This window comes from Vitis vinifera, chromosome 18 (genome assembly GCF_030704535.1).
Source record: "Vitis vinifera cultivar Pinot Noir 40024 chromosome 18, ASM3070453v1".
Classification (NCBI taxonomy): domain Eukaryota; kingdom Viridiplantae; phylum Streptophyta; class Magnoliopsida; order Vitales; family Vitaceae; genus Vitis; species Vitis vinifera.
In genome coordinates this window covers 30,940,085-30,952,638 of record NC_081822.1, presented here as the reverse complement: position 1 = coordinate 30,952,638, position 12,554 = coordinate 30,940,085, and the positions used below count along the sequence as shown (strand labels likewise).

Genomic DNA, 12,554 nt, shown 5'->3' with positions numbered 1-12,554 from the left:
CATTAAGGTGTCCCCTTCACAATTTGGAATCGAGCCTACATTGCAACAAGTTCATATATATATATGGAGAAGTGAGTTTTGATTTACTAATATCACTACAAGAAAAGAAGCCTTCGTTGACAGTTTTTCACTGTCAATGTAAGGTATATCTGTGTAGGTACATTATTGTTCATTTATGTTATGTATGCCAGTGACAAGAAAAATTTAAAGTAACTTAACATATACATATGTTAAGATTTCTCTATTTTTACAAATGATGAAATCTTATTAGTATATGATATGTCAATGTTTTTTTCATATATGTTAAGGTTGGATTCAACTTATATCAAGATTACTTAATCTTATGTCAATGTTAACTCACTCTTTTGTTAAGATTAGTCCAACAAATGTCAAGGTTAGGTATCATATGTCATGATTAACCCCACATATATCAAGGCTTTTAGATACATATGTCAAGGTTAGATTTTATATATATCATAATTGGCTTATATATGTCAATGTAGGAAATAAGTACAATTGTCAAGGTTCCCCTTGAAAAATTTTAAAATTATTTTTTAATATGAAAAATTGAACCTGTTGCCATGTATAATCAATTTGATATTATTTAAGAATGATAATGACAATCAAATTATCATGGTTTTATATATAATCAAAACATATTTAATATACATTTAATTATTAATTAAAGCACAAATCAATGAACTTATTTAAAGTTATCCCATATTTCTCTATATAGAAGAAACTCATATAATATACAACAAAATTAAAAACACACTATAAGAAAATATACATAAACTTAAATTAAGTTGCTCATGTATATATCTACAACCAAGTCTCTTGCCTCCATCTTGAAGCATTACTTTATAGGAAAGCCTTAAATTTCCAACACCCAAACTTCTAATCTGTAGCAAAAAATATAGAGCATATTAACAAATTAAAAAGAAAAATGTATAATGAAGAGCAATCAAATATCAAGCTTTGAAGAATTTTAATAGCAAGCTAGCCACTACACCTTTGTTAGACAATAATAGTTATTTTTTAATAACACAGGTAAACAAGCCAACTCTCAAATATTAAAATATTGATATAGCAAAAACATATAGAGGCTAAACCTAGGAGCAAAACCTAAAGCAGAAATCATTTTAACCTAATGAAGTTATTGTTTGATCTAACCTCAATCAAGATATTTAACTATTTAGATCATTATTATGATTTTTTAACCTAACACTTTCCATGGAATGTCCAAGGTTTCCATCAAACCATACAAGTTAAAGATAGCCTACAAATCATGCACAAATGCTTCATTTGGTTGCTTAGAAAGACCAAGAAAAAAATGACAACACAACTAGCTATAGTTTACCAAGCTCTACAGAAAGGTAGATGAAAAAAAATAAATATGACATCATATTGAATGAGGATAGGAAAAATAAATGAACAAATTTAGCAAGAACTAAAACAACTCCAAATTTATGTAAATGCAAACTATACTTGGTTTCATCTAAAACAGCTCATTTAAGGGTTTTTTTTTAATTATTTTTCCATACAAAAAGAACTTATCCTTATAAAATTTGAGGAACTTGTCTTTCCACATTTGGAGCTTGGAATCTGAGGACAATGAATTGTTGTTGATCACCAAAAAGTTGTTCTGAACAACCCCACCAAAGCCAAATAATGTGGGGAGCAAAACAACTCTAAAAACCATAGCAACACATTTGCATGTCTAGAATTCAAATGGTAGCCAAAGAATCTCAAATGCTTACAACTTGACAAATAGATTTGAGACTCAGAACCAAAAAAAACCCAGTAACTAAATATTTCAACCATCACACAATCCACACTTTTTCTTCAATAAATCATTAAGCAAACCAAAACATACCCAATAATTAAAGATCTAATATGTGGAAATTTTGAGGTTTCTGATCTCAAGTTTGTTGCAGGTAAAACCAAAATCAACATAATCTTGATTCAGTGATGTTATACATGACCAAAAGAGGAAAATAGATTATTATAATTTAACTAACAAGAACAAATAAAAAGATGAAATATTACCATTTCCACACCTTTATTTAATCGATTGAAAGAGGCAAAGACCCATTCAAAGCCACAAAATTAAGTGCCTAGAGAAGAAGAACTCATTTGATTTGAAACCCAACAACATGTATTTATCGATATTTTTATTGATTTTTCAAGAAATTTCCTAATATTTCCTACCAGTCCAGCTCGCGCACAGGATACAAAATCTGTCCATTTAAAATAAATAAAAAACATAAGATGCTATTTGGTAATCTAATATGATCATGATTTGGTAATCTGATCATCACTTCAATTATTGATGGATAAAGACACCCATAGAAAATGAAGCATTAAAAGAGTATTAACATATGCATCCAAAATCAAAAACCAACTATTTTCCAAATATCATCAATTTAATAAAGCGTTATATGTAAAGACATACTTGAGTCTTTCGTATCTTCAGTTCGAGCAACCAATACAGGTGGCAATGGAAGATCTGTGAAGGTAAAGGAATGACAACTTAAAACAAGTGGACTATGAAAAGAATATAGGAAAATTTATTTCCTGTGTCTATGTGTACCATGTGAAATTTGGAAGAGGAACAAAATTTACCATCAATAGGTAGAGTGTCTCTCATCCATTGCTCATCCACAATATCCATAAGCACACCAAGGCTTACTTCAGCCATATGTGATCTATACTTGCCTCAATATCCTTTAAAAAAAACAGACATACACATTACTGAAAAGGAGTAAATTAAAGGCCTCATTAACATATTCATTCAAAAATTAATAGAGAAACAAATGTTTGACTCCAAACCATGCACAATCATGATAGATATACAAATACACCTCACAATGGGATCAAGGATTGAAATGTTGAAAAATTTCGGCGGCCAATTATCGGTCTATGGAAATTTCGATAATTTATTGAAAATATCGCCAATATTTCGGTATTTATCAGTATTTTTACCAATTTTTTGGGAAATTTCCTAACATTTCCTACCAATCCAACCCACACACATGACACAAAATCTGTGCAATTTTTTTTTAAAAAAAAAACATAAGATGTTATTTCGTATTCTGATCATGATTTGCAGGCAAAGGTTGTGTTTTTCAGCCTGGCTCAAAAATCGTGGATTTAGGGTTCGTGAAATTTAAATCCAATGGCACAAAATCAAAGAGACCCTTAAAACAAATCTAGAAAACGTTGGGAGCAAAAAAAGAAAAAACATTTTTTTTTGTTTTCCTTAGGGTTTTGCATGGATTTTCTCGGAAATCAAACGAGGATGAATTTTCTTGGAAATCGAATGGGGGATGGATTTTCTTGGGAATAAACAGGGGTTTGGTTTTGCAAAGAGAAAACATAGGGAGCAAAAAAAAAAAAGCACTTTTTTTTGTTTTCCTTGGGGTTTTACACGGATTTTCTCGGAAATCAAATGATGATGAATTTTCTCGGAAATCGAATGGTGGATGGATTTTCTTGGGAATCAAACAGGGGTTTTGCAAACAGAAAACTCAAGAAGCCAAAAAAAAAAAAAAAAACAATTTTTTTTTGTTTTCCCTGGGGGTTTTGCATGGATTTTCTCGGAAATCAAACGATGATGAATTTTCCCGAAAATTGAATGGGGGATGGATTTTCTTGGGAATCAAACGGGGGTTGCAAAAAAAAAAAAAACAATAATAACATTATTAGATTAGTACCTACTAGGATTGAGAGTCACAGAGAAGGACGGATTCTCTCGTCTGGAGAGCAACTTCAGAAAAGGCCTTCTTGATGCCCGATGCCCCAAGTGAGAAAAGTGGTGGCCCTTTTTTATTTTTATAGTTAGTAGAGATAAAAAAAAATAAAAAATGAAACAAATCATGAGAACAATTTTCATCTCTCTATATAAATAATTCTTAATTACCCATCTTTATTGATTAAATCACATTGAAATTTCCGTTTTTATGGACGATATTTTATGAATTAAAATTAATTTGATAAAATAAATTATTAATAATCTTAATTATTTAAATAAATTAATATTAATAGAAAAAGTTGTTATCACATATTTTTAATAAAATTTTAGAAATTAAATCTCAAATAAAATATTTTATACAAATTAATTTAATTTTTCATTTAAAATATAATAAAACGTGTTTTAATAAAAATATTTTCAAAATTTTAAAATAAATATTGTCTTCAACAAAATGGGCTCCCTTCATCTAACAATATGGTGGAACTACATCAATCTTCATTTTGATACTAAGACTATTGCAATATCATATGTATTATATTTATGTATAAACTATTTTTATTCAATAAAATTAAATATTTCTTAACTCAATTCTAACTTTATATACTTCCAAAATTCATATTTATTATTCTTAAAATTCAAATATCGAATTTATTGATATATCTCTGTCTACCGATGTTTTTTTATCATATTTATATTAATTATATTTACAAAATAACTTTAAAATATGAATTCTTACTTATTTTATCATTTTTTGGAGTTTTTCCAAGCATTCTTATAAATTTTAAATAATTTTCGCTCCACCGATATTTGTGAAAAAAAATCCACCGATATTTTTTCGATATTTCTGATATATCCATAAAATCGAAGTACTGATATATTCATAATTATCGATATTTTCATTCTTGGTTTATAGCAAAAAGTTTCAAACCCTAAGCTCTCAAAATGAATATCGAGTTTTGAGAAAATGAGGAGTGTTCTTTGTAAATACCACAGGGAACCTTGACAGGTAATTATAACATGATATCTTGACTTATAATCCATAGGTCATTTAAGATCATTTTACTATAATTAAAATGGCATATATGTTTAAAATCATACCTTGACTTTTGATTTTATGTCAAGCTAGCCACATTATATAACTACCTTGACATATGAACATACTAACTATACATTGACTTATAAATTATCTGTCAAGATTCTATTATATAAGTCATGAAAGAATTCAACAAAATTTTATATATGTCATTATTGGTTTAAACAAGTTGTATATGTCATAGTTGTTTATTTAAATAGGCAATATTGACACATATCACCTTAAGTCAAGATAATATATGTCAACAATGACCTTTTTTTCTTGTAGTGTATGAAAATATATGGAAAAAAAAAAAGAAACCTCAAATTTTTTTAAATTAGTATTATTTTTATTTATTTAAAAATAATTTAAAATACATGTACTTTTTAATGAGTGATCTAAATATTCCCTAAAATACCCTTTTTATTTGTCATGTTATCAACATCAATTAACAATTAGATTTCATGTAAATGTTTTTCTTCATTTTAAATTTATTGTTATTATTATTATTATTATTTAAGATTTTCTTTCATTTCTAATATCCACAATCTTCAAATTACTCACTTTTGTTACGGGATGTTTATTTATGGAGAAAAAAATAAGTTTCAACTTTTCCTTAAGATTTGTTTGTTTTTTGAGGAATAATAATAATAATAATAATAATAATTAAAAAAGAAAGGAAACGTTTATGTGGATGATTCTAATTGTCAATGGATGTTAAATATGACAAGTAAAGAGGGTATTTTAGAGAATAATTAAATGATTCATTAAAAACTATATGTATTTTAAATTATTTTTAAATAGATGGAGATAATATTGATTTAAAAATTTTAAGATTATTTTTTCCATGTATTTTGAGTAAAAACCCATTAAAAGGTTGTCTATTTGATTGGATCGCCATTATTGTCAAACCATATGCAAAAGATGGTTGTGTAAGGCCTAGTAGTTGTTTGGCCGGCTGCCAGGAAATAATTTAGGATTTTTGATAAATGTACTGTTAACGGGGAAATTATTTTTGAAAATGTTGTAGATTGGAAAATAATTCTAATTTTACAACACTTTTGAACATGTAGGCTTGAGAATGGAATATATATATATATATATAGTATTTTAAATTTGAAGAGAAATGAAAACCCATTTCACCATCCTATTTCTTCTCTGTGTCAAAAGCCATTTTTTTCTCTTAACCGAAAACCCATTTTCCCTTCGACTCACCATGGAGTGGAGTTCCTTGCATCAAGTACAAATCTAAGACACCATTACCCCCAGATGTTTTCTGTAAGTTTTGTGGTTATGTTTGATGATGTGGTTGTGTTTGGTTATCAAGAAAGTGTAGGAAAGTTGAAAAAAAAAAATAAAGTTTTCATTTTTATTTTTTTTACAATGAAACCGAGCAGACTAAAAATCCAGGCTTTGTTTGTTTGTCAAGAAAATTTGAATAAAATAAAAGAATTGAAAATACTTTTACGCGAAAACTTGCTTTGTAGTTTATGTTAGGAAGTGTCCCAAATTCCTAATTAGTATAGATTCCTTTTTGTAAAGAATATTATATAGAAAATTTATAGGTTGATATATTATTGTAATATTAAACTTCCTTATAGAATAAGGAAGATTGTTGGAAATATCTCTATAAATATTCTAGGCCATGAGGGGAAAAAGTTATGAGATGAAGATGGGCCTATAGAGACTATACGAGCTGGATAGAGATGTGAGGAAGAACGGAAGGTACCCAGTGGAGCGAGAGGGCTCGTAGTAAGGTATGGATACAAGGAGTGGGGAAATATGAGATGATTCAAGAACCCAATAGTTGTATCTGGTTCGATCCTCTGTAATATTCTCTAATGTATAGTGGAATCATTCTCTCTCATCCATGGACGTAAGCATGGTTGGCCGAACCACATTAAAACCTCGTGTATCGTTTGTGTTATTGTTTTATCTTTGTGTTCTTGAACTAACATTGTAATTTCTTTTGTTTTCATCTTGTGTGCTTTGTGATCTTTTACTCTTCCAGAAATCTTCAACCCAAGCTTTGATACCAGTTGTTGTGCCAACGAAAGCTTTGATGCCAACAATGTTAGTTCAAGAACACAAAGATAAAACAATCACACATACGGTACACAAGGTTTTAACGTGGTTCGGCCAACCATGCCTACATCCACGGAGTTGTAGGGATAGCACTATTATAGAGAGAAAATATTGTAGTCATTGTGGTTGTACTCTGTATTCTTCCCTGATAATAATGATATCCCTACAACTCCGTGGACGTAGGCATAGTTGGCCGAACCACGTTAAAACCTTGTGTACCGTATGTGTGATTGTTTTATCTTTGTGTTCTTGAACTAACATTGTTGGCATCAAAGTTTTTGCTGGCACAACAATTGGTATCAGAGCTTGGGTTGAAGATTTCTGGAAGAGTAAAAGATCATCAAAGCTTTCGTTGGCACTACAACTGGTATCAAAGCTTGGGTTGAAGATTTCTGGAAGAGAAAAAGATCACAAAGCACACAAGATGAAAACAAAAGGAATTTTCGCTGAAGGTGGAGTTGATTGCTCTTTCGTGGTGATATGATACAAAAAGGTTTGTGTCATGGAGAGATTGAAGATTAACTTCATGGAATTTGGTCCAAGGTGGAGATTGTTAAGAAGTGTCCCAAATTCCTAATTAGTATAGATTCTTTTTTTTGTAAAGAATATTATACAGAATATTTCTAGGTTGATATATTATTGTAATATTAGACTTCCTTATAGAATAAGGAAGGTTGTTGGAAATATCTCTATAAATATTCTAGCTCATGAGGGGAAAAGGTCATGAGATGGAGATAGACCTGTAGAGACTATACGAGGTGGATAGAGATGTGAGAAAGAATGGGAGGTACCCGGTGGAGCAAAAGGGCTCGTAGAAAGGTATGGATACAAGGAGTGGGGAAACATCGGATGTTTCGGGAACCCAATAGTTGTATCTGGTTCTGTCCTCTATAATATTCTCTATTGTATAGTGGAATTATTATCTCTCATCCGTGGACGTAAGCATGGTTGGCCGAACCACGTTAAAACCTTGTGTATATCGTATATGTGATTGTTTTATCTTTGTGTTTTTGAACTAACATTGTTGGCATCAAAGATTTTGCTAGCACAACAATTTATGTTGCAACTAAAGAACAAGCAAAACTTTAAACTTTATTATTTTTCTTCTTTTCCTTCAGTTTCCAGTATTTTCCAGGCAATCAAACTAGGGTTCAAAATCTTGGTCGAGACTAGTATAACTCAGCCGAGTTGTATATGCCTCGGCCATGGCCAATACTAGACCAATACTTGAGTTGGATATTTTGTCAGCTTGTGAACAAACTCGGTTGAATTGAAGATAAATGAATAGTCTTGAAGTGAATCCCATGGAAACTTTGAGACAACTCCAAGATCATATTGAGACTAAGCTATTTGGGTAATTGGTAATAGACAAAAAAAAAAAAAAAAAAAAAAGGTAATATTAGAGTAGAAATGGTGGAGAAGATGAGATTATCAAAACCCATAAAAATGAAAAATACAAAGAGTTCAAACCCTGCATCTTCATCCTTATTTGCATCTTCATCCCTATTTGCATTTTCATCCTTTTGTATCTTCATAAAGATATTTTGTCTTTGGTCTAAACACTCTTCAAAAATGAAATTTGCTTAAATTTGTTTTTATTAGTAATAATAGGAATAATAATAATAATAATAATAATAATTTTCCAAACTTCCTTTTTAGAACATGTTTAGATATTTCTATTACTTGGCAATTGTGGATAATTTTTTACAAAATAATATAATCAAATCCAAAGTTGACTATTGGTTGATTTTTTAAAATGGTGATATGAAAATTACTATTCTATTCCTTTTGAAAGTTAATTTTCTTTTTACGCAAATACGAGATTTTTGGTATTTTAACTAAATAAGGTGTTGGGATTCAGTCATTACTACTACTACTACTTCTACTGTTATTATTAATAATAATTAAAATAATTATAATAATAGTTATAACATTAATAAAAATAAATTTAGCTCTACTAATGCTAATAATAATAATAAAATTATTTAACTAAAATTAGCTTAAATTTGTTTTTAATAATAATTCAGGACATATTTACATATTTCTATTAGTTGGCAATTGTGGATAATTTTTTTTTTATTACTATTATTATTATTATTATTATTATTATTATTATTATCATCATTGTTACTATTCTTTTTTTTCTTAGTTATTATCAATTCAATCTTATATATCAATAATAATAATAATAATAATAATATTTCAAACATCCTTTTTAGGACATGTTTAGATATTTCTATTACTTGGCAATTGTGGATAATTTATTATTATTATTATTATTATTATTATTATTATTATTATTATTATTATTATTATCATCATTGTTACTATTCTTATTTTTTTTCTTAGTTATTATCAATTCAATCTTATATATCTTTTATTTGATTGTTTTTAGGTACTTGAATGGATAGTTTGATTACGACTGTGTGTTACAAGGATAGTGAAATAATTGATGGCCCAAATGGGCTGTGTTACAATTGTCCTCCTCAAAAAGGTGTTTTAGTGAACAATTTGATAAAATATGATGACTTGGAGAATAAGTTGTGTCATGTTATGTTGATTGATCACACTCATACGATGTTATCCATGATATTTCGATATCCAATTCTTATGCCGATTGGAAATGGGAACATCAACTATATACAATTACCAATTAAAGATGATGATGATGTAAGGTTAATGTTTCATATTATAGCACAAAGCCCACTATCGAATACTATTGAAATGTACTTGTAGACACATCTAAGGGATCATTCATCTAGGCTAGGTCCATTATTTGATTATGAAATTATGGGTCATGATGTGGAAGTACCAACAAAGGGGAATTTGGTAGTGCACATTGATGATATGGACGAGAATTGGGCACAAAATGATGAAATGGGGAGAGGGGAAGGGGGAGGGGGAAAGTGGGAGAGGAATTTGGCACTAGTGACTCAATTGATTATGATAGCGACAAACAACTATATTGACATCTCATTTACAAATGAAAATGATGATGTGGAATTTTATGATGAGGATGAAATTAAGGCGAATAATTATGATGATGAACCTTTAACAAATAAGACTTCTTTAGATGATAGTGAACATATTATGCCTTCCCTGATGTTCAAACAATTGAATTGGGATGCAATCAATAACATGATTGTTGAGCCTCTCACATCACATATCGGATTGTGGAATGAATCCAATGAGTTGTTTAAAGGATTGAGATTTGAGAGTAAAGAAGACTTGCAATATGCTATAAAACATTATGCAATATGTAAGAATCAACATTTGGTTGTTTGTGAATCAGAGCCACAATTGTGGGTAATGAGATGTAAGAAGTGGCAGGAAGGATGTAATTGGAGGCTTCGTGCATGTCGTTATAAAAGCCATAGAATGTTTGAGATAACCAAGTATGCAGGTCCTCACACTTGTGTTTATCCTAAATTATCACAAGACCACTCTCAATTAGGCTCTGCATTGATTGCAAGAAAGATCCAAAATGTAGTTCAGAGGGAACATGCGTTTTATATGTGTTTTTTGGACATTTAGGCCAAGTATTGAAGGGTTCAAGCATTGCAAACCAATTATACAAATTGATGGTACATTCTTATATGGGAAATACATGGGAAAGCTTTTAATTGCTACTTCAATTGATGCAAATGGTCATATATTCCCACTTGTGTTTGCAACTGTTGAGGAAGAATCATAGGATAGTTGGTTCTAGTTTCTTATTGCATTAAGGCATCATGTCACTCAAAGAGAAGGGATATGCCTAAATTTCAGATCGCCATGCAGGAATAAATGTTGTTGTTAGAAATCTATTAGTTGAATAGACTCTCCCTCATGCGCAACATCAATATTGTCTTAGGCATGTAGTGAGTAATTTAATGACAAATTTAAGAATAAGGTCTTAAAAGAGTTGGCGTATAAAGCTGGATCTCAACATCAACCGTAGAAGTATGAGAGATACATAGAGGAGTTAAAATGATTAGATGAAAAAAGTGTGGCTTGGTTTTCAAAGTTAGACACTAAAAAATGGACTCAAGCATATGATCTAGGATATCAGTATGGGTGAATGACCACAAATATTGTTGAATGGATAAATGGGGTGCTTAAGGGAGCGCGAATGTTACCTATCACTGCACTTGTTCAATTAACTTTTTATCGATGTGTGTCATACTTTGAGACTTGTAGAGTAGAGATACGTGCTAGAATGATAGTTAAAGATGTGTATACTGCGTATGCAATTAATAAATTTAGAAGAACTGAAGCCAAAGCTAGTGGACATACTGTAACTATCTTCCATCGAATTCATCAAACATTTGAAGTAATTACTACTCTCCATGGATTTCATATAAATAAAGGACATAACGAACAAGTTGTTAAGTTGAATGAAGGCACATGTAGTTACAATAAGTGGCAATCATTTGGCATTCCATGCTCACATGTGCTAGCTGTTTGTGCTTATATGAGGATTAATGGTTGGCAATTTTTTGAAAAATACTACAGGATGAATGTCTATGCCAACAATTATGCTCCTGAATTTAATCTCATTCCACATGAATCGTATTGGCCATATCCTGATTTTCCTATCCTCTACCCTGACCCAACTTCAATGAGGGATAAGAGTCGTCCTAGATCATCAAGGATAAGGAATTAAATGGATTTGAAAAAAAACCAAGTGTTAGGGGTAGATGTGGCTTATGTAAAATAAAGGGGCATAATCGTCACAACTATCCCACAGAAGATGGAGGGCAATCCTCTAATCCTTTTCCTCATGACAATTAAAGTATGAAAGATTATCCATTTTGATAATATGATATTTTTATGTAATGTCTTTAAATTTGTAATCATACTAATGTTAATAAGAATTAATGGTTATTTACTATATGCATGTATCATCGCAAGATGGAGTCGAGACCATTAGATCCTACAGTTCTACATGGACAGGGCACACACATGTCATCTCTAGCTTGGAGAGGTGTTGACTCAAAGGAACTTCATTATCAACATCGTGAGATGATTTTCAATCACACTAGTATACTCGATGAGCGTATTATTCCATTATTGCAACAGGCAGGCTTCTATGGTGTTGCACGTTTAGGATTCATTTCCTTAGATTGGCACCTTATATATTTGTCAAGAGTTTACTCAAGACTCATACCTTCCACTTACCTCAGGGGGAGTGTAAGATTACACTACAGGACATTGCCATTCTTCTTGGACTACTAGTAAATGGAGCTTTAGTTACTAGTAGCACATCTTTTGATTGGAGGCGTGTATGTTATTCTCTATTAGGACTCACTCCTAGAGATACAAACATAGATCAGTAGCACTTTCATCTTACATGGTTGGGTCAGAGTTTTCCTACTTTGGCACTAGATGCTAATAAGGAGTCTATTCAGCGTTATACTAGGACTTATATCTTATAGCTCATTGGATGTTTTCTATTTTCAAGAAAGTCTAGTGATAAGGTGCATCTTATGTTTTTACCCCTTCTAGAGGACTTTGAGGTTGCTGGTAGGTATAGGTGGGGTAGTACCTGTTTAGCTTGGCTTTATCGACAGTTATGTCGAGCCTCTCATATTGATACACTTGATATATCTGACCCATTGATTTTGCTCCAGTTATGGGTATGGGAGAGGTTCTTATTTATTG

The 12,554-nt window shown here is 30.6% G+C and overlaps 1 long non-coding RNA gene across 1 annotated transcript; it reads right to left on the bottom strand.

Annotated features, from left to right (window-relative positions):
- Positions 1-2,400: 2,400 nt before the first annotated feature.
- LOC132253222 (uncharacterized) lies at positions 2,401-3,795 on the bottom strand. The gene is made up of 3 exons (XR_009465039.1): positions 3,717-3,795; positions 2,626-2,727; positions 2,401-2,509 (listed from the first exon to the last, which is right to left on the bottom strand). It is a non-coding gene; the product is annotated as an uncharacterized LOC132253222 (long non-coding RNA).
- Positions 3,796-12,554: the final 8,759 nt, after the last annotated feature.